This window comes from Scyliorhinus torazame, chromosome 4 (genome assembly GCF_047496885.1).
Source record: "Scyliorhinus torazame isolate Kashiwa2021f chromosome 4, sScyTor2.1, whole genome shotgun sequence".
NCBI lineage: Eukaryota > Metazoa > Chordata > Chondrichthyes > Carcharhiniformes > Scyliorhinidae > Scyliorhinus > Scyliorhinus torazame.
This window is the reverse complement of record NC_092710.1, coordinates 294,864,233-294,891,384: the sequence shown is the minus strand read 5'-3', so window position 1 is coordinate 294,891,384 and position 27,152 is coordinate 294,864,233. Positions and strand designations below refer to the sequence as shown.

Below are 27,152 nucleotides of genomic sequence, written 5' to 3'. Positions count from 1 at the left end.
ATTTCTTTGTTCTTTGTTCTTTGTTCTTTGAGTGCCTGGGTTTGTTAACCGGCATAGATAAATTCCATGACTATGTGTATGGTCTCCCTCAGTTCACCGTGGAGACCGACCATCGCCCCCTGGTCGGCATCATACAAAAGGACCTTAATGAGATGACACCTCGCCTCCAGCGCATTCTGCTCAAGCTCCGGAGGTACGACTTCCAACTGGTCTACACCCCGGGAAAGGACCTCATCATCGCGGATGCCCTGTCCAGAGCAGTGAGCACACCGCCCGAATGGGGGGGGGGGGGGGTTCGTCTGTCAGGTCGAAGCGCATGTGGCCTTCACATCGGCCAATCTACCAGCTAATGATGCAAGTCTGGCCCGTATTCGCCGGGAGACTGCGGCTGACCCCCTTCTACAACGTGTGATGCGCCACATGACGGGAGGGTGGCTCAAAGGGCAGTGCCCACAATTCTACAATGTCCGGGACGACTTGGCCGTCATTGACGGTGTCCTCCTAAAGTTGGACCGGATTGTGATCCCACACAGCATGCACAGGCTGGTCCTCGAACAATTACACGAAGGCCATCTCGGGCTTGAAAAGTGCAGGCGGAGGGCCCGAGAAGCTGTGTACTGGCCAGGCATCAGCGACGACATCGCCAACATGGTGCTCAACTGCCCCACCTGCTAAAGGTTTCAGCCGGCCCAACCCCCTGAGATGCTTCAGCCCCATGAGTTGGTAACGTCCCCCTGGGCGAAGGTGGGTGTGGACCTCTTCCATGCGCTCGGCAGGGACTACGTCATCATAACTGATTATTTTCCAAATTATCCGAAGGTCATACGCCTGCACGACTTGACATCATCAGCTGTAATCAGAGCATGTAAAGAAACCTTCGCTCGCCATGGCATTCCGCTTACTGTCATGTCGGACAATGGGCCCTGTTTTGCGAGCCAAGAATGGTCTTCTTTTGCCGCTTCGTATGGTTTCACACACATGACGTCCAGCCCTCTGCATCCCCAGTCAAATGGAAAGGCGGAAAAGGGCGTCCATATCGTAAAGCGGCTCCTCTGCAAGGCTGCTGATGCCGGATCTGACTTCTGTTTAGCCCTGCTAGCCCACTGTCCACGGGCCTCTCACCAGCCCAGCTGTTTATGGGTCGCGCCCTCAGGACCACTGTGCCGACCATTCATGTTCCTAAACCCGACCATGCTCCAGTACTGCAAAGGATGCGACAGCAGCGTGCTCAGCAGAAGGTGGCACATGACACTCGGGCAACTGATCTTCCTGCCCTGGTGCCTGGAGAAAACGTCCGCATACACCTTCCAGAGGGTGGCTGGTCGGCAACTGCCGAAGTTCTCCGCCGCGTGGCTCCCCGCTCGTTCCTGGTTCGCATACCTGATGGCTCCATTCGCTGGAGTAATCAGCGGGCCCTCCGGCTGTTTCCGCGCTCGCTACACGATCATGCACCGGTGCCACGCCCTCCTGTTGTCCCTGATGTCGAATTCGTGGAGCTTCCTGCCACAATGCTTATTCCTCTATCGCCAGTGGCCAGGCCCATTCCTCAGCCGGTGGATCCTGACCCACCCTTGAGGCGGTCAACCCAAATTCGTCGCCCACCTACTAGGCTGGACTTATGAGCCTGTTTGCACATTGGACTCACTGAATTGTTATGCAACAATGTTAATGTGTTTCTCTTTTTGTCATTTCAGGAGTTCTCTTTCGATATTTGATCATTGCACTTGTTTTTGTTTGTGGTACAACCTCGTTGCTATGTTGCACCTGACACCTTCCTATGTATATAGTTTAGCCTCATGTACATGTTGTAGATATTGCACACACATATTCAGCTGCACTCAGTACACACCAATATTTATTACACATAGGCACATATTCTTGTAAAAAGGGGGATGTCATAATATTCATATAAACTTATCATGGTGCAATCACACACACACACTGATGGACAGATCAACGGACCAATCAACACACACGCAACATCACAGTCAATCACCAGTGAGAGCACATGCACTATAAAACAGGGAACACCACAGTTCCTGCTCATTCCAGCAGAAGATAGCTCAGAGTACAGAGCTCACAGCGTGCCACTCAGACATACACCATGTGCTGAGTGCCTCTCTAAGATAGTGTTAGGGCTGGGTCCACAGGTTAACGGATAAAGTACGAACCACAGCCATGAGTTAACAGATGTTGTTATCTAGAGTAATAAAACAGAGTTGTACCATCTACAACCGTGTTGGTTCGTTTGTATAGCGGAGCACCCAACACGACAGTCGGCAAATTACAATGCAACGATTTTAGACATAGATGATGAGGAATTACTTAACTCAAAGTATTGTGAATCTTTATAATCTCTAAAATTCACTGTCAGAGAGAGTTCTGCAGGCTCAGCCATTGAGCAGATGCAGGAAGACTGAATTAATTTATAAATAAAATCTTCTCATGGGTCAGCGCGCTGAAGTCAGGAGGAGGCGGTGTTCCTCTCTGGGCTTCGGGCATGCGCACTGATGAGTGGGCGGGCATGTGCAGGCACGCCCGCATTTTTAAAGCCGGTCGTGGCCAGCATTTTAAAAAGTTGGCTGCTGAATTCCCGCGATTGGAAACACTGTGATGGATGGCTCCGTGACCGACCTGCGGGTCACGACCCCCACTTTGAAAATGCCCGCTCCAGCGTACCAATCCTGAAGCTGGTCTGAATTTGTGTTTGGGAACACCAAAATATCCTTAAAAGCGCTTCACTTGACCTATTTAGCTTTCTGCTGCTGCTGGTCAAGTAACCTTCACAGCACTCCTCCCTCCCCCAGCCCCCCTCCATTTCAAAACAGCCAGAATGAAAATAAACCAGAGGAGGAAAGTGCCAGCAGGCTGGTTTGTGAGTCATTAATGCAAAATTGGCAGCATAACTGCCTCTGAGCCCAGTTCCACCATGCTAAGACAATCCAATTCCTGATGCTGTCTTTGCTACTAGACCTAATGGATTCAAATAAGTGAACAAAGTTACTCTTATTTGTTCCGGCTCCTGTCCTGACAATGGCAATTAAGGAGTACAGTATACCAGTAATGAAGAGTGATAATGAAGAGTGAGAGTAGGCTGATGCAGTCAGTTTTACACACATTGGGCCATAATTTCCTGGTTCCCCAGCATCGCATTTGGGGGTACACCAATGACGTGCTGAAGAATTCCTCGAGGAAGTTCCCACTTAAGAGCTTCCGTGGCAATTGCCCAGAAGTGCTAACTTCCTCTGATTCTGCCAGTTTTATCCTGATAGTTACTCAAAAGAGTTAGAAGGAAATAAATCACTTCTAACTTCAGAGTAACTATTTAAACGCCCAGAACCAACCCGCACACACAGGACCCACCAGGAGTCCCACCACACCAACCTCCAACACCTCCCCAGGCCCGACCAGACCCAACCCAATCTCCAAACCGCCCCCCTACAACCCTCCCACCACCACCATTTTACCCCTCCCGGTCTCCCTGCCACCCTCACTCTCCGGCTCTTCCTCTCTCCCAGTCTCCCCTCAATTGACTGAACCACTTGCCTTTGAAACTTACCTACTCCCTTTAAATTGTTGCTTTAAACATCCCCTTTACAGCAGCTAATGCCATAAAAAGAAGACGTTCTTTACTTCCCTGCACCCCAGATACTCCATGCTGATGTAACCGGGGCGCGCTTCGCTGCTCCTGCCTCCCCCAGACTGAATGAAGAAGGTTGGGCGAGACTAGGGCTTTGGAATTACAGCGAGGGTAAATTTATCCTGAGTGGCATGGAGAATGTCACTCTGAGGACATTACAGGCCATTGTAGATTATGTTGCACCATTTGGAGCATGATACTGGATAGAGATTACAGTAGAGTAGGTTTGAGCCAGGGAAGATGGGTCTATTACTCATAGTGTCTCGAGATATTGGGTGTCCATTGCATCATTTTAATGCCTGCCGTATTTCACCCTTGAATTGTTTTTCATTTTAATTTTTTAAACATCTTCCTTCTTTTTCTTCCAGAGCTTTCCTTCCCTGTTCAGGTTCTGATGTAGTGTGCCTATCAATGTTCAAAGACTCGGCTTCCACTGCCGTTTGAGGAAGAGAGTTCCAAGGACTCATGACCCTCTGAGAGAAAAAAATTCTCCTCGTCTCTGTCTTAAATAAGCAACTCCTTATTTATAAGCAGTGACCCCTAGTTCTAGATATGATACTTAGTTTCCTGGATATTAAACCTTTCTACTTTGAACATATTTGCTTTCTTCATGTGTTCCTGAGGAATGTGTTCCATTGGAATCAAGACAAAATACGGAAACAATTCTGCAGAGTTGAAATTCACTCTTACACATCGATAATGATTGCTGGAAGCTGTAAGTTAAAGCCAATGCAGTAATCCAACATCTGGATTCAGATGGCAAGAAAAAAAATCACTTGACATTCATTTGTAGTTTATGATGTTCTCCGGGTTTCCCAATTGTCTTGCATCGCTGACATGAATCTATTAGTTTTTATGTTCAATACAACTCAAAGTCCTGCCTACTATCTTTGGGCTTTTAAAATCCAGGTTGGATGTTGCCTAATCATTATTTCCCTATTTATCTGATCTTTCTTGCACCTGGGCCTATTACCAAAAACGAAACTATTACTGAAAACATTATACCACTAATATTGACATTTGCATAAATGCTTCAGATGCAATTTCTACCTTTTGTAATATATGTAAGAGTTACTCATATGATTTTAAAAAATGATACTAGCTCAGTAATTCTGTGCAAGGGTCCTTTCACTAAGTTCTGGCCAATTTGCTGTGCACATATAGATGTGATTGGTCATTTAATAGGACCAATTTCCTGCATTGCAGCGGCGACGGCACTTATTGTAAAAAATATTTCATACTTGGACAGGGGATTGGTTGCTGACAGGAAGCAGGTAGAAGGAATAAATGGAGCTTCTTCAGGTTGGCAAGATGTGACAAGTGGAGTGCCACAGGGATCCCCAGTGCTGGGGCTTGAACTATTTACTGTCTGTGTCAGTGGTGAGCAACTTGCAGCCTGGGGCCACATGCTACCCACCTGGGTTCAGAGTGTGGCCCACGAGACATTTTGTTGACTGTTGCCCATGCACAGAGTTGCCACATTCCGCTGATTTCCATCTGCATGGCTTTTTCCCGACCAGTATGATTGAAGCGATAAGCATGTAAAGCAAGGGCACATGAAGTGAGGTGCATGCTGATTGGTCACCACATTGACTGTGAGAGCCGTGGGCTCCCTGTGTGTCCAGTCAAGCGTGTATATTTCTTTTGTTTGTACCACTTGAAGTTGATGACATGTCTATTAACATATGAATGATTAAGAATTTGCTTGGTGCAGTGGTTAGCACTGCAGCCTACGGCGCTGTGGACCCAGGTTCGATCCCGGCCCCGGGTCACTGTCCGTGTGGAGTTTGCACATTCTCCCCGTGTCTGAGTGGGTTTCACCCCCACAACCCAAAGATGTGCAGGTTAGGTGGATTGGCCACGCTAAATTGCCCCTTAATTGGAAAATAATAATTGGGTACTCAAAATTTTTATTTAAATATAATTTGTTATGAAATATTCAGTGTGTATTAAATGTACTTAATCTTATTCAAGGGTCATGGTTAGTGAACAAATCCGATTTCAATCTTGGGACCTACTGAGGTGAAGGAAGGACACTCATGTATGTGTCCCACTCACTAGCCTAGGTTGCCCATCCCTTAGCTATATCAATGATTTGGATGAAGGTATTGCTGAATTTGCTGATGATGTAAAGATAGGTAGATCAGCTGTAAAGAGAATATATGGGCGGGCTTCTCCAATAATGGGACTATGTCCCCACGTCCGCGGGAAAATGGGCGTGAATCACTCCCGACTTTTTTCTAGATTTGTAAGGGGGCTAGCAGGGCCCAGCAGCTCCGGATGCCGATACGGGGCCTTCCAGCACTTCCAGCTGCGGGTCCGCGCGTCATGGCGGACACACACAGCGGGCCGGCACCGAAGAAGTAGCAGGCCACCCCCCAGATCGCGCGCGCCCGCCGATCGGTGGCCCCCGATCGTGACTCCAAGCTCCCGCCGGGTGGAACTACGTGAACTCGGCTGGTCGTCCGCGGAGAATCGCCACGGGGGCCTCTTTCAATGGCTCCGACCGGCGCCGCATTGACCGCGTGCGCGTGGCTGGCGGCGATTCTCCAGTCGCCGGAGAATCATGGGAAGGCGTTGGACCCAATTGCGGGTCCGACACCCATTCTCCCCGCCTGCGCCAAGCGCGATTGTAGCGCGGAGGCTCAGAGACCTAGATAGGTTAAGTGAATGGACGGCTAGAGGATAATGAAGGAAAATGTGAACTGCACGTATTGAGCTGTATTATATTGACAAATTAAATTCTCTGTGAACTGACATTTTTAATAATCTGGCACCAATCTTTCCCCCTGCACGTGTCATGGGAATGCCACTTTAAGAAATGTTTATCTTCTCAAGTGGCTGCTGTGATGTCAGTGTGTGGGTGGAGCTGGGCTCTGGCTCTGCTTTTTACTTTCGATTGCATTGCGCTCAAGCGAGAGCACAACGCGGCCGGACAACCGTGCCCTTAGTCGCTAATTATTGTTTCCAATAACTTCACAACACCAATGTTAGGCTGCCTGGCCTCAGGTTCCCTGCCTTATGCCCCCCCCCCCCCCCCCCCCCCTCAGCAAAACCATCAAGTGAATAATCTAGATTATATTTATACTTTCAGAATGATGGAAAAATGTAATAACCAGAGGGTGTAGTCTGAATTTCAATCAAAAGGCTCCCACTGAAAGATAGATACAATGGGCTGGATTTTGCGATTCTGGGGCTATATCCCCACGCCGGCACGGGAATGGTGGCATTTTACACCAGAACAAATGGCGCAAAACGGCCACCGATTCCCCGTTTTGCTAGCAAAGGGCTAGCAGGATGGCAGTGTAGAGCACCCGGCTCAAACTGCTGATACGCTCTGGAGAATTGCTGGGTCCATGGCTGCGCCGTGCTACATGGCGGCGGCCGCTCGTATGCCCGTGCTGCGAAATAGTCCCCCCCCTTTGGCTGGCTTGCGCGCCCTGGACATCCCCCCCCCCCAACAGTGCCCCAGCCCCGAATAATAATAATCTTTAATAATAATCATTTTTATTGTTACAAGTAGGCTTACATTGCAATGAAATTACTGTGAAAAGCCCCTAGTCACCACATTCCGGCGACTGTTCGGGTACACAGAGGGAGAATTCAGAATGTCCAAATTACCTAATGGCACATCTTTCGGGACTAGTGGGAGGAAACCGGAGCACACGGAGGAAACCCACGCAGACACTGGGAGAACATGCAGACTCCGCACAGACAGTAACCTTGCCGGGAGTCAAACCTGGGACCCTTGCGCTAATAATGTCCCCCCCTGCCCGCTGATCCGCCCTCCCCCAATTGTGGTGGCGCTGGACTGAGACCGCAGCTGCCACACCGAGTTCCCGATGCGACCCACGACGGAGCAGCAGGGGGGGTGGGCCTCAGGCAACGACCTGAAGTCGTCGATACGTGGCGCGGCGTACTCTACAAGTATGCCGCTTTGGAGGGGTGGAGCATTCCGAAAGCTGCACCGTCCCCGGTTTGGTCGGAATCAGGTATTCTCCAGCCGATTGCCGAAAGCGATTTCGGTGTCGGCGACAGGAGAACCCTGCCCAAGATTTTTAAACAATTCTCGGAACTGTATGACTCTATAATGAGTGCCGCAGCACAAATAAGAGTTGAACAAATCAGAGATCAATACTTATTAACCAGTGACTAAGTGAGATATTCTCATTTGTTACCATAGCTAAACATTACTTGCAAGAGGCGGCACGGTGGCACAGTGATTTTGCTGCCTATGGAGCTGAGGTCCCAGGTTCAATCCCAGCTCTGGGTCACTGTCTGTGTGGAATTTGCACATTCTCCCCGTGTCTGCGTGGGTTTCACCCCCACAACCCAAAGATATGCAGGTTAGGTGGATTGGACACGCTAAATTGCCCCTTAATTGGAAAAAATAATTGGGTACTCTAAATTTTTTTTTTTAAAGTTAGGTGGATTGGCTATGCTGAATTGCCCCTTAGTGTTCAAAAGGTTAGGTGGGGTTACTGGGTTATGGGGATAGGGTGGATCTAGGTAGGGTGCTCTTTCCAAGGGTCGGTGCAGACTCGATAGGCCAAATGGCCTCCTTCTGCACTGTCGGGATTCCATGATTACTATTGGTGCCCTCAACTTAAGGTAATCAAATGTTCATTGAAAATGCATCCTAACACACCAGCTGTCATGTCACACTTCTAAAAATGAAATAAAAATATGTCTCCAAACTGTGTGAATGAATAGACTAAATAGGGGTGTAATTTCAGCAATTGTTTAAAGGGACTGAAGAATCTTCCCATTCAAACTGTGTTATATAATTGCAGCTGTTTCATTATTCAGTATATCATGGAGTGCAGCAGAGCACCAAAGTAGAGAATATGCAAGGGACTGTTCGGTTTCTCCTGAAATAATGATTGGGAACTGAAATGTTGTGAGTAGAGTTTATTTGTCAGCTGGCCTAATGGTGGCAGGAACTGTTGAGAAACAATCAGCGAAAAGCTACAGTACAGAAGCAGGCCATTCGGCCCATCTTGCCCATGCGAGCCCGAGGACACACAGGTGCCCTTTAAAGTCCCACCTTCCTGCACCCGGTCTCTAGCCCTGTAATTTACAGCACTTAAGGTGCAACTCCAGGTACCTTTAAAAAGAGTTTAGGGTCTCTGCCTCCACCACCAACTCCGGCAGCGAATTCCAGACTCCCACTACCCTCTGCATTCTTCATTATGTCCCCTCTGCACATTCTACCACTTGTGTTGAATCTATGCCTCCTGGTTCTAGAATTCTCCACTAAGGGAAACAATTTTATCCTGTCCACCCTACCTCTTCCCCTCATAATTTTGTACTGCTCTGCACTTTTATCATGTTGAGATATTTGGCAGCACATTCATTTTTCACCCAGGGAACAGCAGGAAAGGAAATGAGCAAATACAAAAATTGGGGGTGAACAGTTTATGTGGGTGGGGTGGTCGCATAAAATAGGTTGCTCTGGGAGTTCCTTAAGTACTGAGACCTGACTGTTTTTGTTTGTTTTTGGGATGGGGCAGCAGTGGCTAAGCTCCAATAATTGTCCATTTCCTGGCAGCTCTAAGATGGTGATGGTGGGTCATTACCTTGAACAACTGCAGTCCTTGTGGTGACAGTGTTAAGTGAGGTATTTAAAACCTTGACCCAGCAACAATGAAGGAACAGCGGTACATGTCCATGAGTTAGTGATCTGCGTGAAAGTAAATGGAGATATTATTTGTAATCCAGTTTCCGTCGATAATCCAGGTCAGGTGAGAAGCACGTCTGGATTTTGTCTTGTTTTTAATATTTAACACGTGGGAAGAATCATGTGAGAGAGTAAAAACAGTGAGATTTGTAAGTCTCTGTGGAGCAGACAGCAGCTGGCAGATAAAATTAGTTTAGCTTTTCAGATGAAACCTTTCTAAGCTGCTGTCTGACCTGCTGTGCACTTCCAACATTTTTCACTTTTATTTCTGATTCACAACCTTTGCGTCTTCTCACTTCTTTTTATCACTGCTATATGAAGAAGAAAAATAAAATTTGTGCTAAGAGAAATCTCAACTAGTTTGAGCATTAAAGGTGACAGGAATTTTAGAGTGTGCTGGTTAAGATTTAAAAAAGGTTAATCCAGTGCTATGCTGCTGTATGTGCTAATGTAGTTATCTTAATCCTCTTCATATGTCTAAAAATATATAATGGGTATTTAGTACAGTTGGCTAATCTGTTAAGGGTCCATATAGGATCTGACTTAATGTAGTCTGTTTTCCACTGTTTTAATTCTTTCAAAGGTTTATTTTCTTCCCCCTATGTTTATTTTGATTCAGTCCTAAAATATACATAGAAGCTGTTTGGTATAATCACCAGTTTCAAAAGAAATGTGTGTTTTTGTTTAGTTCCTTCCATAAAAACCCTTTGTTATATTGTGATCGTCTCTCCACATGAAATTTAGACTGTATCATCAAAACAGGAGTTCAGAAGGATGATCACGCTAAACAGCTACTTCCCTAGAACCATCCTTCAAAGTGTATCAGGCGGTGATGATGATGCATCACTTATCGTGGAAGCATCTGCTTTCTTATTGGTGATTGTGCCAGTTTTTGACAGTTGAAGCGAAACAGTACCGCAATCTAGAACCTAATTGATTTGGTCGGAATTTAAAACGAAGTAGAGGTTCTGGTGTTATTGGGGAAACTCATTGTAGCGGATCATCTATTATCCAGCCTGTGATGGTGGGAGGGGGAGGGGCAGAAGATGTGCTTCTGCTTGAGTCGAATGGATAATAATTATAGTTTAAACCTGGACAGCTGCTGATGGCTGCCTTTGAAGAATAATACCTCGGGGGAGCGCTTTTGGAAGATTTTAAACTGGAAGTAAATAGCATCAGGCCGTTACATCTTCCCACACACCATGAACTGTCAATGCTTATGTTGTAGTTTATGTGTAGATATTTGGCTAGCTCTTGTGTTCTGAATTGTACCTACCTCTTTCAGTTATAATTATAGGTAGTTCAAAAGGGGGAATCATTGACAATGTCACAGAAAATAGGATATTGAGGAAATGTTGGAATGCCGATTTGAACATAATATGTACAGGGACAGTAAAATGCAGCACACTAATTGTCAGTACAACAGCCAGGTGACCTGATAATACTCTTGACCGAGGACTAGATTGTCCCAAAACACTCACTCATTCTGTCAAATATGCAGTTGCATAGATGTATGTCAGAGTGGAGATGGTGCTAGAACAGAAAATATAAATTGCAGCAATATCCCAAAAATATATTGATAGGAAATTTTCTGTTTTTAGAGTGTGCTCAAGGTTGAAACCTAGCTTTTGGGTTTGGGTGACTCACATTGAATCACATAAAGGGAAAGAATGTACAAGCAGTTGGATGGGAGATGTATATTGGTCGGGTTGCCAGGAGAATATTGTGGGATGTTATCGACCTGAGAGAGCATACAGGGTGTTGGTTCAACATCTTGGGCGAGATTCTCCGACCCCCCGCCGGGTCGGAGAATCGCTGGGGGCTGGCGTGAATCCTGCACCCGCCGGTTGCCAAATTCTCCGGCACCGGATATTCGGCGGGGGGCGGAATCGCACCGCGCCGGTTGGCGGCCCTCCCCCACGATTCTCCGGCACGGATGGGCCGAAGTCCCGCTGCTAAAATGCCTGTCCCGCTGGCGTAGATTAAACCACCTACCTTACCGGCGGGACAAGGTGGCGCGGGCGGGCTCCGGGGTCGTGGGAGGGGGGCGGGGTGATCTGGCCCGGGGGGGTGCCCCCACGGTGGCCTGGCCCGCGATTGGGGCCCACCGATCCGTGGGCGGGCCTGTGCCGTGGGGGCACTCTTTTCCTTCCGCCTTCGCCACGGTCTCCACCATGGCGGAGGCGGAAGAGACTCCCTCCACAGCGCATGCGCGGGGATGCCGTGAGCGGCCGCTAACGCTCCCGCGCATGCGCCACCCGGAGATGTCATTTCCACGCCAGCTGGCGGGGCACCAAAGGCCTTTTCCGCCAGCTCGCAGGGCGGAAATTAGTCCGGCGCGGGCCTAGCCCCTTAAGGTTGGGGCTCGGCCCCCCAAGATGCGGAGGATTCCACACCTTTGGGGCAGCGCGATGCCCGACTGATTTGCACCGTTTTGGGCACCGGTCGGCGGACATCGCGCCGATACCGGAGAATTTCGCCCCTTATCTGAAAGCAAGTAATTCTGACCAAGTAGCACACCCATATGTTAGGAAAACAAAGGTAGTTTTAAGGGTTTATATTTGTATTGGTAATATTAGAAAAAAGATAAAGTTTTAAGTGGGTTTAATTTAATGTTTCTGAGCCTACAATTCATGCTGGACAAACGTGTTTATATGTGTGGGGATTGGTTTCAATTCCAACTGTGATTCCGTTGTGCTTAGAGAGGATTACAGTGTGAAAAGTAAAAAGAAGTAAGTTGTTGCTTAGCAACAGGAGGTCATTTTCCAGAGGGAAGGGCTTTCCTTTGTTATTAGTTTTAACTGGAAGCTGGAGCAGTTGGAGACAGGACATTGGGGAGTAAACAGCTCTCAACTCTGCTAAGAGAAAATGGACAGGACAAGGAAGTTACAAAGATGCATGCTTCCTGATGAACAAGTTACAGTGCAGATAACCAGGGAATTAGGACAAAAGGAAAGTTTTAGGCACCTGAGGTTAAGAGAACGGAGACCAAGGTATTGTTCAGAAAAATCAAGCATGAGTAAACAAAGTGTTCTGGTTTAAAGAGACAATTGCAGTAACCAAACTTAAAGTGGTTCAGGATACTTCAGAATAAACATTTGATTCAGGCTGGGAATTGAGAATTAAAGCAATTGTTTGTACATCCATCAAGACAAAGAAATCCAAAAGGGGGTTGTTGTAAAATCCGAGTCTAGATTCACTGTTAAAAGTAGAGCAGGACGGTTGCAATACCAGGCACCGGTGACAAATTTAAGGACCAACCAGGTCCGGTCAGAATACTTTATTTTGTGTAGGGGGACAAGACAGTGGTGTCCGCTCTCCCCACTACTGTTTGCTCTGGCCATAGAGTCCTTGGCAATGTCATGTTTGGCGGGGATAGTGAAAGGGGGGGGTGGAACATAGGGCCTCGCTCTACGCAGACAATTTGCTCCTGTACATAACAGACCCGCTGGGGGAGGTGGCTGGAATTATGGAGACACTGGAAGAATTTGGTCGGTTCTCAGGCAACAAGTTAAATATGGAAAAGGGCGAGGTGTTTGTGATCCAGGCACGGGGGTCAGGAGAGGAGACTGAGGGAGTTACCGTTCAAAGTGGTGCGTAGGAGTTTTAGGTACCTGGGGATTCAGGTGGCTAGGGACTGGGGTCAGCTCCATGAGTTAAATCTGGGCAGGGCGGTCGAGCATATGAAAAGAGACTTCCACAGGTGGGACATGCCCCCGCTGTCATTGGTGGGGAGGGTGCAGACTGTGAAGATGACAGTCCTCCCGAGTTTGCTGTTCGCTTTTCAATGTCTTCCAAGTTTATCCCTAAAACTTTTTTCAGGAAGATGAACGCGCTGATCTCGGTTTTTATCTGGGCTGGTAAGACCTCGAGGGTGAAGAAGGTTCTTTTGGAACGGGGTCGCGGGGAGGGGAACTTAGCCCTTCCGAATTTTATGAACTATTACTGGGCGACCAACATACAGATGGTTAGGAAGTGGATAGTGGGGGAGGGCTCGGTGTGGCATCGAGTAGAGGCAGCATCATGTTTCATAAATGTTTGTCCCGTGTGGTTAAAACTAATTTGCGGTCCAGTGACTGTTCCTCCACGTTTTTATAAAAAAATGGTTCTGGTCTTTTGAGCCAGGATTCCAGTCTGGGATCTTCCCATCCAGTTATAACACCGACTGTGAGCTTAAAACATAGTATGGCTGCGCACAATATGCCTAGATTATGGGCGGGATTCTCTCAGGCCGGGCCGGAGAAATGCTGGGCCGGGCGTGAATCGCGCGACGCTGCCCGCCCCGGAGAGCGGAGAATCGGCGCCATTGGTGCGGCCGTCCCGGCGATTCTTCCACCGGGATCGACCGAGCGGCAGTACAAAATATCGGATTCCTGCAGCCGCCGTCCTCGGCGGGACCTCGACGTGCATACATCCGGGGGCGGCCTGGTTTTGGGGGGGGCGGGGGGGGGGGGGTGAGGGAGGCCTCATCTGTGGCCTGGCCAGTGATTGGGACCTATTGATTGGCGGGCGAGCCTCTCGGGCTGGGGGCCTCTTTTGTTCCGCGCCGGCCCCTGTAGCCCTACGCAATGTTGCGTCGGGGCCGGCATGGAGAAGGGAGCCACTGCGCATGCACACATTGGCTCCAGCACCATTGCGAATGCGCAGACCCGCAGCGCCGATCTGACGCTGGCATCGGCAGCCGGAGCGGTGTGGTTCACTCCAGTGCCAGAATCGCTGCTCCTGAGGGCATGTTGACGCCGACGTGAAATGCGACGGCGTTTACGACGGCGTCAACACTTAGCCTCAGGATCAGAGAATCCCGCCCAATGTATTTATGTTTTTCTTTTAATATTTTTACTGTCCTCCTTTTTCACATTTTCTCCCAAATTTACACCCAACAATAAACAATAATCAGTAACGAATGCAATGTCAATCCCCATGTCAATAACAAAATGAATAACGCCCATGAATTGTAGAACTCCTCCATCCTGCCCCTCAGTTCAAATTTGACCTTCTCAAGAGTCAAGAATTCCAGCAGGTCCCCCCCCGCCACGCCAGGGCACAGGGTGGAGAGGTTGATCTCCACCCTAAAAGGATCCGCCTTCGGGCGATCAACGAGGTGAAGGCTACGACATCTGCCTCCACGCCTGTTTCCAACCCCCGCTGGTCCGACACCCCGGATATGGCCTCCCGAGGGCCCGGGTCCAGTTTCACGTGCACCAATTTAGAGGTTACCCTAAACACCTCCTTCCAGTAATCCTCCAGGTTTGGACAGGACAAAAACATATGAATGTGATTTGCCGCGCCCCCCCCCCCCCCCCGGCAACGTTCACACACATCTTCTACCCCCTCAAAGAGCCGGCTCATCCTCGCCCTCGTGAGGTGTGCTCTATACACCACCTTCAGCTGTATCAGCCCCAACCTCACGCACGAGGTGGAGGCGTTCACCCCCTGGAGCACTTCACACCAGAAGCCCGACTCCGTACCCTCTCCCAACTCTTCCTCCCACTTTGCCTTGATCCCTTCCAGCGGTGCCTTCTCCTCCAAAATAGCCCCGCAAACCGCCGATACTACCCCCTTCTCCATCCCCGTCATCAGCACCTCCTCCAGCAATGTGGAAGCCGGCTCTACTGGGAAGCTCTGTATCTCCTTTCTGGTAAAGTCTCAAACCTGCATGGATCTAAATATTTCCCCCTGCTCCAGCCCATACGTTTCTCCCAACTCCTTCAATATTTCAAACAGATGCCCAAGAAGCAAATTTTTTAATATCCTAATTCCTTTCTCCTCCCATCTCCGAAAATTTCCATCCCACTTCCCTGCCTCAAATCTGTGGTCCCCCCGAATCAGCATTTCCCTTGACCCTGCCCCCAAGCCGAAGTGCTGGCGAAACTGCCCCCAAATTCTCAACGAAGCTATTACTACCGGACTCCCTGAGTATCTCCCCGGGGCCGTCGGGAGCGGCACTGGCGCTGTTGCTAGCGCCTTCAAACCCGACCCCCTACCCAAACTCTCCTCCATTCTGACCCATTGGGAGTCTACCCTCTGACCCAGCTCCGTGCCTTCTCCACATTCGCTGTCCAGTAGTAATACATCAGGTTCGGAAGACCCAAACCCCCTGCCTGTCTTCCCCTCTGTAGCAGCATATTTCTAATTCTGGTCACCCCCCCCCCCCCCCCAGCTGACGTTCACTCTCCCGCGAAGAAGTCGATGAATGGTTGCCACCTTCGGGCGAACCCCAGTACAGATTCCCTCAAGGCGAACTTAATTTTTTCCATACCCAGAAAACTTGACATGTCCGAAAGCCATAGTTCGGTCTTCGGGGGTTTGAGTCCCTCCGTGCCAGCAGTATTCGCTGCCGGGCTATTAGGGAAGCAAAGGCCAGAACATCCGCCTCTTTCTCCCCCTGGACTCCCGGGTCTTCCGAAACCCCGAAAATTGCCACCCCTGGACTCATCGCCACCCTTGTTTTCAGCACCCGGGACATGACCCCCGCAAATCCCTCCCAGTAACCCCTAAGCTTAGGACATGCCCAAAACATGTGAACATGGTTCGCTGGTCCTCCCGCGCATCTAGCGCACTTGTCCTCTACCCCAAAGAATTTGCTTATCCGAGCTACCGTCATGTGGGCCCGGTGAACGACCTTCAATTGAATCAGGCCGAGCCTGGCACATGTTGCGGTTGAGTTTACCCTACTCAGAGCTTCCGCCCACACCCGTCCTCCATCTCCCCACCAAACTCCTCCTCCCATTTGAGTTTCAGTTCCTCCGTCTGGGGCTCTTGCCCCTTCATGAGCACCTTGTAGATATCCGAGACTCTACCCTCTCCTCCTTCTCGTCTAGAGACTATTTTGTCCTGGATCCCCATTGGTGGGAGGCGTGGGAAGGATGGGACCTGTCTGCGTACAAAGTCCCGCATCTGTAAGTACCTAAGGTCATTTCCCTTTACCAGCCCAAATTTCTCCTCCAAGCCCCTCAAACTCTCAATGCTCCCCTCCAGGAACATATCGCCCACCCTCCCCACCCCCGCCCGCCGCCATGTTCGAAACCCTCCATCCATGTTCCCGGGGGCGAATCGATGGTTATCACATATTGGAGCCCAGACAGACGCAACCCCCCCCCCCCCACATGCCTCCATCACTGGCCCCATATCCGCAGGGCCACCCCCACTACCGGGCTGGTGGAGTACCTGGCCGGCGACAGAGGTAGGGGAGCTGTGACCAGGGCTGCCAAACTGGTGCCCCTGCACGAAGCCGCCTCCACTCGCTCCCAGATAGACCCCGTACCCACCATCCACTTCCTTATCATGGCTATGTTAGCCGCCCAGTAGTAGTTGATCAGACTCGGCAATGCCAGTCCCCCCTCGCTGCGGCTCCTTTCAAGCATCGCCTTCTTCACCCGCAGGGAATTTCCCGCCCAGACAAAGCTCATGATGATTTTGCCGGTCCTTTTGAAGAAGGACCGTGGGATAAAGATCGGGAGGCTCTGGAAGATGAACAGAAATCCAGGGAGGATTGTCGTCTTTACAGTCTGCACCCTCCCCGCCAGTGACAGCGGGAGTGCCTCCCATCTCCGAAACTCCCTCTTCATTTGTTCCACCACCCTACTCAAATTTAACTTCTGCAACCTGCCCCAGTCTCGTGCCGCCTGTATCCCCAAGTACCGGAAACTTTCCTCCACCAGCCTAAATGGCAGCTCCTTCAGTCTATTCCCCTGGCCCCTTGCCTGCACCACAAACACCTCACTCTTGGCCATATTTAATTTGTACCCTGAAAACCGGCCGGACTTCCTCAGTGTTTCCAGTATATTTTCCATCCTGGCCAGTGGGTCCGACACGTACAGGAGCAGGTCGTCCGCATCGAGAGAGACCCTATGTTCCACCCCCACCTAGTCATTCCCTTCCACCCCTTCGCAGCTCTCAACGCCATCGCCAACGGCTCTATGGCCAGCGCGAACAGCAACGGGGAGAGTGGGCACCCCTGTCTGGTCCCGGGGTGTAGTCTGAAATAATCTGACATTATCCTGTTCGTCCTAATGCTAGCTTTTGAGGCCTGGTACAATAGTCTGACCCAATTAATCAGTCCCTCCCCGAACCGAAACCGTCCAAGCACCTCCCACAAATAGCCCCACTCCACCCGGTCGAAGGCCTTCTCAGCGTCCATTGCCACCACTACCTCCACCTCCTTGCCCGTCGGGGGCATCATGATCACATTAAGCAATCTTCTCAAATTAGCTGTCAGCTGCCTGCCTTTCACAAACCCTGTCTGATCGTCCCCAATCACTTCTGGTACGCAGTCCTCAATTCTAATCGCCAGGACCTTGGCATCCACATTGATCAGGGAGATTGGCCTGTATGACCCGCACGACTCCGGGTCCTTGTCCCGCTTCAGTATCAGCGAGATGGTGGCTTGCGACATCGTCGGTGGCAGGGTCCCTCTGTCCCTTGCCTCATTAAAAACCCTTGTCAGGACCGGTCCCACTATCTCCGAGAACTTCTTGTAAAACTCTACTGGGTATCCATCCGGTCCCGGGGCTTTCCCCGACTGCATGGCCTTTAGGCCCCCCAATACCTCCTCCGCTCTAATCGGGGCCCCCAGCCCATCCACTAGTCTCCTGCCTACTTTTGGGAACCATGATGTGGAGATGCCGGCGTTGGCCTGGGGTGAGCACAGTACGAAGTCTTACAACACCAGGTTAAAGTCCAACAGGTTTGTTTCGATGTCACTAGCTTTCGGAGCGCTGCTCCTTCCTCAGGTGAATGAAGAGGTCTGTTCCAGAAACACATATATAGACAAATTCAAAGATGCCAGACAATGCTTGGAATGCGAGCATTAGCAGGTGATTAAATCTTTACAGATCCAGAGATGGGGTAACCCCAGGTTAAAGAGGTGTGAATTGTGTCAAGCCAGGACAGTTGGTAGGATTTCGCAGGCCAGATGGTGGGGGATGAATGTAATGCGACATGAATCCCAGGTCCCGGTTGAGGCCGCACTCGTGTGCGGAACTTGGCTATAAGTTTCTGCTCGGCGATTCCGCGTTGTCGCGCGTCCTGAAGGCCGCCTTGGAGAACGCTTACCCGGAGATCAGAGACTGAATGCCCTTGATTGCTGAAGTGTTCCCGCAGACAATCGCCGAGCAGAAACTTATAACCATCGCGGGCCGGAGAATCGCCGGGGGGGGCGTGCCGACTGGCGAGGCGCGATTCCCGCCCTCGCTGAATATCCGGTGCCGGAGAATTCGGCAACCAGCGGGGGCGGAATTCCCGCCAGCCCCCGGCGATTCTCCGACCTGGCGGGGGGTCTGATGTTCACTGTTAAGGAAACCTGGCTCTTATATAATGCTCTGTGTATTCATCCAGAAGCTCCCAACCATTGAACTCCCTCTACTGGTGGAGCATGCAGCTGTATCCAACTGAAAGGTTTAATTCTGGAGTTCGGCCGCTGTGGGTTTATTTCCTAACCAATCTCAGGTGCCAGTTCCCTTTGCAATGAATGAAGCTCATATGGAACAAACACCAGACCTGAAATTACTGAGTTTGATGTGACAGCGAGTACAATCTAGATGAGTTTCATACGAGTACAATGGTATATCCTGTGTTTGCATATGAAGGTTAGGGAAACATAATGGGCCGAATTCTCCATTTGGGTGACTAAGGATGCAATTTGATGGAAAAAGAGCCCTGTTGTGGGCAGCTTTGTTGCTGGGAATGACCCCACTATTGAACAGGATTCTGTTATTTTTTTCAGGCCTCGGCAGGCAAGGCTTTTAAGACCACACTTAACTTCAAGCTCGTCAGTGCATGAAGAGAAAATGACGCCCGATCTCTCGTTCTCTCACACAACCCCTGGACCCCCCCCTCAATGCCACAACCTGCCTGTTGAAGGGTCTTCCAGCTTCCTGCAACCACCTCATAAGTGCAGGGAACTCCTGGGCCTGATTCCCAGATTGGGCAAAATGCCATCTTGTCACCATGGCACTGCCAACCTGGCACCATGGCAGTGCCCCTATCAGCCTAGCAGTGTTGCCTGGGAATCCTGACAGTGGCATGTTGGCACCCGAGTGGCACTGCCAGGGTGCCAGGCTGGCTTTGCCCAGGTGTCATCATCAGTGCCAGGGTGCCACCCTGCCCAGAGGCTGAGATTTACCTGGCTCACCACACATCGCGAGGTCTAACGGGACCTCGCGCGATGTCACAATCTGGGTCCTGCCCATAATGGCCAGGACCTAAATTTGCAGATTAAAGTGTGACGTTAGGCACAGTTGAATATGCAGATGGACTCCAATCACCTGGGAGACCCACCCTCCCCTCCAAGTACCATCCCACCTGGTCCCCATTTGTGGAGACCAGTGCTAAACGGCTTCTGGCTTGTATCTCCTCTGCGAGGGGATTTCATCCCGGGCGCTGGTTAGATCCGGCTGGTGCATATTCAACTGTGCCTAACGTCACACTTCAGTCTGCAAATTTAGGTCCTGGCCATTGTGGGCAGGACCCAGATCGTGACATCTCGTGAGATCCCGTTTAGTCTCGCGATGTGTGGTGAGCCAGGTGAATCTCGCAAGAGGCCTCTCACAAAATCTACTGGCCACGCCGTGTCCCGAATCAATGACACAGCCATTAAATCGTGCCCCAAGTGTTGCCACCAGGCTTGAATTGCGTGTGATTCGCATTCCCGTTGAGGGGGACGCTTTTCGCGAAGCAAGTCAGAAACTGCAAATAGGCCAGCACTTTGCCGGCGCGAAATGAGAACAATTCCCAGCCCGGCGGGTGTTCTAATCACTGGGAATGGAGTTGTCACTAAAGAGCATGGCAGCTGGAGCTGTTTTTAAGCACTCCACTTACCACACACTCACTGCAGCCACGACAATGATTCAGAGAAGACCTGCCCCCCCCCCCCCCCCCTCTCCCCTTCCTCTGAGGCCGGGAGCCCGAGGTGGGCCCACAGTTCCATGCTCGTGAGAAGCAGAGTGACACCCTCTTCCCCCTGGTGGGCCGCAGACTCAAGCCTGCCCTCCCTGAACACTGCCTTGCCTGGGAGGTAGTGGCAGAGACATTCAGAGCTGCCAGTCTCACCAGGAGGAGACAGCTGATTCGGAGGGTGGGGGTCACTGGTGAGTCCTCTGTCGCAAGGTGGAATATTCATCCCTATGAATGGAACATGTTCCCCGTGGGCTTATCTTCCCTTTAAACTTCACACTTGTGATTTATTGCAATATTCAAACTCCATCAAGCTGTTTTTATCACGCAACATGCCAACCATTTATCCGTATTTAATAACCACTGAAATTTGCATTTATACAGCATGAGAAATATCAAGTCTCGAGGTAGCAAAGGCATGGGTGAGGGTTTCAGCAGCAGATGAGCTGAAGCAAGGATGGAGTCAGGCGATGTCACTGAGCTGAAAATAGGCGGTCTTTACATATGCTATAGATACGAGGTCAGAGGTTCATCTTAGACTTCCGGTGGCGGCCATGAGTAGGAGGTCGCACATTTGGTAGCTCCCGCTTGTGACAAAACTTTTGGACCTTTTCTCCCGTTTTTTGGGGAATTTTACTGGATAAATCGGTGGAGAGTGAGACAGTGAGGAGAAATCCCCCACCAGTGTATGGAGTGTTGGATTAGAAGTGGCCGTGTAAGGAGACATAGTCAAGCAAGGAAGACGCGTGCAGAGCCGGCAGTGCAGGAAAACATGGCGCAGATGCAGGATCCTGGGGTGGTGGCACAGTGGTCGACGGTACAGCTGGTGAAGTTCTTTGAGGAGAGCTTCGCCAAGCTAACGAAAGATACTCTGGACCCGATTAAGGTATCGATTGATCGGGTTGAACAGGGACTAGAAACCCACAGACAGGCGATTCAGAAGGTGGAGAAAAAGGTGTCCGAGCAAGAGGACCATTTAATCGCTTTGGAGGCCAAGGTGGGGCTGATGAAGGACCACCAGAAAAGGTTGCAGGAGAAGTTGGAGGTCTTGGAGAACAGGTCCAGGAGACAGAACCTGAGGATCGTCGGCCTCCCGGAGGGCAGCAAGGGATCGGACGTGAGGGCATACGTGGCAAATAGGCTGGAAAGGTTGATGGGAGATGGGGCATTTACGCAACCCTTGGAAGTGGACAGAGCGTATAGAGCAAGGAAGCCACGAGCGAATGAACCGCCGAGAGCGATGGTGGTGCAAATGCACCGGTTCCTGGACAAGGAACAGATTTTGCGGTGGGCCAAGCAGGTACGGAGCTGTGTCTGGGAGATCTGTGAGTTGCGCATCTACCAGGACCTGGGCGCAGAACTGGGCAAAACGCGAGCCGGATTTAATAGGCCCTCTTCAAGAAGGGGGTGAAGTTCAGGATGTTGTATCCAGCGCGTCTTTAGGTCACGTTTGAGGGTCAGGAACTTTATTTTGAATCACCAGACGAAGTTATGAACTTTATCAAGGACATAAGGCTAGCAGTGGATTAAGGTCACTGAACCTTGGGGGAGGGCATTGCGGTGGTGATTTGGTCAAAATCATTTCTGTGTTGTTTTGAATATGCCCAGTGCTCTCTGTAACAAGGGGTTATTGTTGTTTCCTGTTCCCTTTTTTTTTTCTTCTTTGGTTGCTTTTGCCCCTTCCTTTTTTATATTTGGTTTTTGTTGTGATAACATGTTTGAACAGCTGCTCAGAAATGTAAAGTTAACTCTGTTCCATTGGAAGTTGGGTGGAGGGATTTTTTTCTACTGTTTCTACTGCAAGGTTAGCAAGCTCACAGAAGCGCAGTGGGGGGTGAGCAGGTGATAAGTTTGATATATGGGGTTGGGTTTCTGGTGCTTTTACTTGGCAGGAGGGAGGGGTGGGGGGGAGCTGCTCCAGGGGAGGACAAAGGGGAGGTCGAGGACGGTGGATGCCCGAGGGCGGGCCCAAGGAGCCGAGGGACACGAGCTGGCGGCTAGCCTAAAAAGGGTGATGTCTAATCGGCAGGGGGAGAGGGGCGGCGGGAAGCCCCCCTCCCCCCCGAAGCCCCCCCCCCCCCCCCCACCCACCCCCAACTAGGCTGATTACTTGGAACGTCAGAGTCCTAAATGGGCCGGTTAAGAGAGCTTGCGTGTTTGCGCATCTGAGGGGATTGAAGGCGGACGTGGCAATGTTACAAGCCACACACCTAGAGTTTATGGACCAGACCAGATTGAGGAAGGGGTGGGTTGGCCAGCTATTTCATTAAGGGCTGGACTCTAAGACCAGGGGGGTCACGATCCTGATTAACAAACGGGTAGCATTTGAGGCAGGGAGAATCGTGTCAGATGTGGGGGGCAGGTACATTATGGTGAGTGGGAAATTGAGGGGATGCGGTAGTACTCATGAATGTATACGCACCAAACTGGGATGATGTGGAATTCATGAGGCGGGTGTTAGGTAAGATCCCGGACCTAGGGTCACATAATCTGATCATGGGGGCATGGATTTCAGTAGTCATTGATGCAGGATTGAACCGGTCAAAATCTAGGACAGGGAGCGTGCCAGCCGTAGCGATGTAATTAAAGGGGTTTATGGAGCAGATGGGGGGGAGGGGGGGCGTGCGGGGGGGGGGGGGGGGGGTTGGGGGGGGGGGAGCTGGGGGAGTAGACACATGGAGGTTCGGATGGCCAAGAGTGAAGGAGTTTTCTTTTTTCTCCCATGTCCACAAGGTATACTCTCGGATCGACTTTTTTATCCTGAGCAGGGCTCTACTGCCAGGGGTGGTTGATACCGAGTATTCGGCAATCATGGTGTTGGATAGATTGGTTGGGGAGATACTCCAGGTGGATAGGAAATATTCTGAAGCCCCGGACGCGGGACGACTGAAGGAGCGGCGGAGGTTACAGGTGGAGTTTGGGTTGTTATCTACAGGGTAGGCGATTTCATAGATTTCATTGCGATGGAACAACTGAGGAAGGCAAGGGGAGCGGTGTATGAGTATGGGGAAAAGGCCAGTAGAATGCTAGCGCACCAGCTGAGGAAAAGGGATGCGGCCAGGGAGATAGGGAGAGTAAAGAACAGAGGTGGGAATGCGGTCCTGGACCCAGTATGGGGTGAATGAGGTGCTAAAGGACTTTTATAGCAAGTTATATGAGTCAGAACGCCCAGCTGGGGTGGAGGGGATGAGGCAGTTCTTGGGTCAGCTGAGGTCCCCGAGGATGATGGAAGAAGTGGTGGAAGGGCTGGGAGCCCCAATTGAAATGGAGGAAATAATGGAGGGGCTGGATGTCATGCAGTCGGGCAAGGCCCCGGGACCGGACGGCTACCCGGTAGAATTCTACAAGAAGTTCTCAGAGATATTGGGCCCACTCCTGGTGAGGACATTTAATGAGGCAAGGGAGAGGGGAGTCTTCCCCCCAACAATGTTGCAGCCCTCGATCTCATTAATTCTGAAACGGGAGAAGGACCCAGAGCTATGCAGGTCATACAGGCGATCTCCCTATTGAATGTGGATGCCAAACTGCTGGCTAAGATACTGGCCACAAGGATAGAGGACTGTGTCCCTGGGGTGATAGGGGAAGATCAGATGGGGTTTGTAAAGGGCAGGCAACTCACGGCCAATGTTAGAAGGCTCTTAAATGTTATCATGATGCCCTCAGAGGGGGGAGATGGAGGTGGTAGTTGCGATGGATGCAGAGAAGGCCTTTGATCGGGTGGAGTGGATTTATTTGTGGAAGGTTTGGGTTTGGTCAGGGCTTCATTGATTGGGTGCGGTTACTGTATCAGGCACCAGTAGCAAGTGTGTGTACGAATCAGCGGATGTCGGGCTATTTTGAACTGCACCGAGGGACAAGACAAGGGTGTCCCCTCTCCCCACTGTTGTTTGCTCTGGCCATAGAGCCATTGGCTATGGTGTTAAGAGCTTCCAGGAACTGGAAAGGGTTGGTCGGGGGGAGTGGGTGGAGCATCGGGTCTCGCTTTACGCGGGTGACCTGCTCCTGTACATTTCGGACCCGTTAAAGGGGATGGGGGAGATCATGTGGATCTTAGGGGAATTTGGCAGGTTCTCGGGGTATAAATTGAAATGGGAAAAAGCAAGATGTTTGCGATCCGAGACTGCAGAGCTGCCATTTAGAATGGTAGGAAGGATCTTTCGCTATCTGGGAATCCAGGTGTGACACGGGAATGGGAGTTAAAGTTAAAGTTGTCCCGGCTGGTAGAACAAATGAAGGACGACTTTACGAGATGGGACATGCTCCCGCTGTCACTGGCGGGGACGGTACAGACCGTGAAAATGATGGTCGTCCCCAGATTTCTAACTGCCTTTCTATGTCTCCCCATCTTTATCCTGAGGGCTTTTTAAAAACGAGTGAATAAGGTGATTTGGGGCTTTGTGTGGGCAGGTGAAACCCCGCGAGTGAAGAAAGTGTTGCTGGAGCGTAATCGGGGGGAGGGTGGGTTGGCGCTGCCAGACATTTGTGGCTATTACTGGGCGGCTAATATAGCCATGATTAGGAAGTGGGTAGTGTGGGAGGGGAGTCAGTGTGGGAGCGAGTAGAGATGGCATCGTGTAAGAACACATGTTTGGGGGCACTGATAACAGCACCTCTGCCGTTCTCGCCGGCCCTCCACAAGCCCGGTGGTAGTGGCAGCTCTGAGAGTCTGGGGGCAGTGGAGGAAATATAGGTGAGCGGACGGAGCATCGGTCTGGGCCCCAATTTACAACAACCATCGGTTTGTGCCGGGAAGTCTGGATGGAGGGTTTCGGAGATGGCAGAGAGCAGGAATTGAGAGGATGGGAGCTCTATTTATAGACGGGAGATTCCCTAGCTTGAAGGATTTGGAGGAGAAATTTGAACTGCCAGCAAGGAATAGGTTTAGGTATCTGGAGGTACGGGATTTTCTGAGAAGGCAGGTTCCGACCTTTCCGCTCCTGCCACCACCGGGGATACAGGACAGGGTAGTTTCCAGAACATGGGTGGGAGAGGGGAAGGTATTGGATAACTACAAAGAGCTTGTGGAGTCGGAGGAAACTGCGATAGAGGAGCTAAAGGGCCAGTGGGAAGATGAGCTAGGGGGCTAGATAGAGGCGGGTCTGTGGGCGGATGCCTTAAGCAGGGTTAACACATCCTCATCATGTGCCAGGCTCAGCCTGATACAAGTTAAGGTAGTCCACCGGGCACACATGACGGTGGCCTGGATGAACACATTTTTTGGGGTAGAGGACAGGTGTGCGAGGTGCGCCGGAGGGCCAGCCATGTGGGCATGCCCGAAGCTGAGAGGTTTTGGCAGGGTTTTGCTGAGGCTATGTCCACGATACTTAAAACACGGGTGGTGCCGAGTCCAGAGATGGCAACCTTTGGAGTCTCCGAAGAGCCGGGAGTTCAGGGGGCGAAAGAGGCTGACGTTTTGGCCTTTGCCTCCCTGGTAGCCCGGAGACAGATCTTGTTAATGTGGAGGGACTCGAAGCCCCCGAGTGTAGAGACCTAGGTTAGTGACATGGCTGGGTCTCTCAGTCTCGAGAAAATAAAGTTCGCCTTAAGGGGGGTCAATGTTAGGGTTCATCCGGAGGTGGCAGCTGTTCGTCGACTTTCTATTGTTTCATTGTTGGGGATGCAAAGAACGTGATAGAGATGGAAATGTTTTATGTACCATGATTATGTGGTTGTTATCATTATTATAAAACCTACAAATACCCTAATAAAATGTTTCTGAAAAAAAAAAGTTCATCTTGGAGTCAATAGTGAGATGTTCCAGCTGTTCACGCCAGCGGGATTTTCTGATCCCACCTATAGTGCACTCCCGCCGCAGGTTATCGGTAGCGTGGGGTGGATTCAATGGGAAATTCCATTGAAAGCGACGGGACACCAACCAAAGGCTTGCCGTCTCCTACCGCCAAGAAACACGCTGAGGGGTGCCCAGAGCATCTTACCTCAAGTCAGTTTCCAGGGAGAGGGATGGAGACGGTGCCAAGGGGACTAGAGTTTGTTACAGCGACCAAAGACAATAGTTTCTGTCTTCTCAGTATTCATATCAAGGAAATTTCAGTTCTTTGGCTATTGAATGTCTGACAAGCAGTCAGGCAGTTTCGAGACAGAGGAGGAGGGATCAAGAGGGGCACAGGAAAGCAAGAGCTTGCATTGACAGTGCACAGTGAAACCCTTTTGGATGATGTTGCCAAAGGGCAGCATATAGCTGAGAAATAGGAGACCAGGATATAATGAGTCGACTTTCGAACATTGTGAATCAAATTGGAAAATACTTCAAATCTCACTCTTTGTCATTGTGCTGTTATGTGTGCTTGCTTTTTGTTCGTCTTATTTTTCCAAAGCATTCCCCACCATTTCAGGTACATGAAAGAACTTGCAGTTGTAACATATTTCATGATCTCAGGACATCCCAAAGCACTTTACAACCAAAGAAGTGCTTTTGAATTATAATTACTGTTGTAATGTAGGAAATTGGGCAGCTAATTTGCACATAACAAGCCCAACAAACAGCAATATGATAATGAACAGATCACTGAGATATAAATATTGGCCACAATACAGGGAAGAATCTTCAGATTGTATCTTGGAATTTTTACACCCATCATGAGGCCTTGGTTTAACATCTCATCTGAAAGATGTCTTTTGTCACAGAATGTTATGACATGCCAAGTGCTCATCCAGGTACTTTTTAAAGGATGTGAGGCAACCCGCCCCTACCACCCTCCCTGCCAGTGCATTGCATTTCAGACCATCATCACCCTCTGGGTAAAACAGTTTTTCCTCAAATCTTCCCGAAACCTCCTGCCCCTTACCTTGAACTGGTCTGCCCTCGTGACAGACCCTTCAACTAAGGGGAACAGCTGCTCCTTATCCACCCTGTCCATGCCCCTCAATCTTGTACACCTCAATCAGGTCGCCCCCCCCCCCCCCCCAGACTTCTCTGCT

General features: G+C 50.4%; 1 protein-coding gene across 11 annotated transcripts in view; it reads right to left on the bottom strand.

The window, feature by feature from the left end:
• sobpa (sine oculis binding protein homolog (Drosophila) a) overlaps window positions 1-27,152 on the bottom strand; it is a 624,481-nt gene that overhangs the window by 379,910 nt on the left and 217,419 nt on the right. The gene's annotated exons all lie outside the window — the stretch shown is intronic.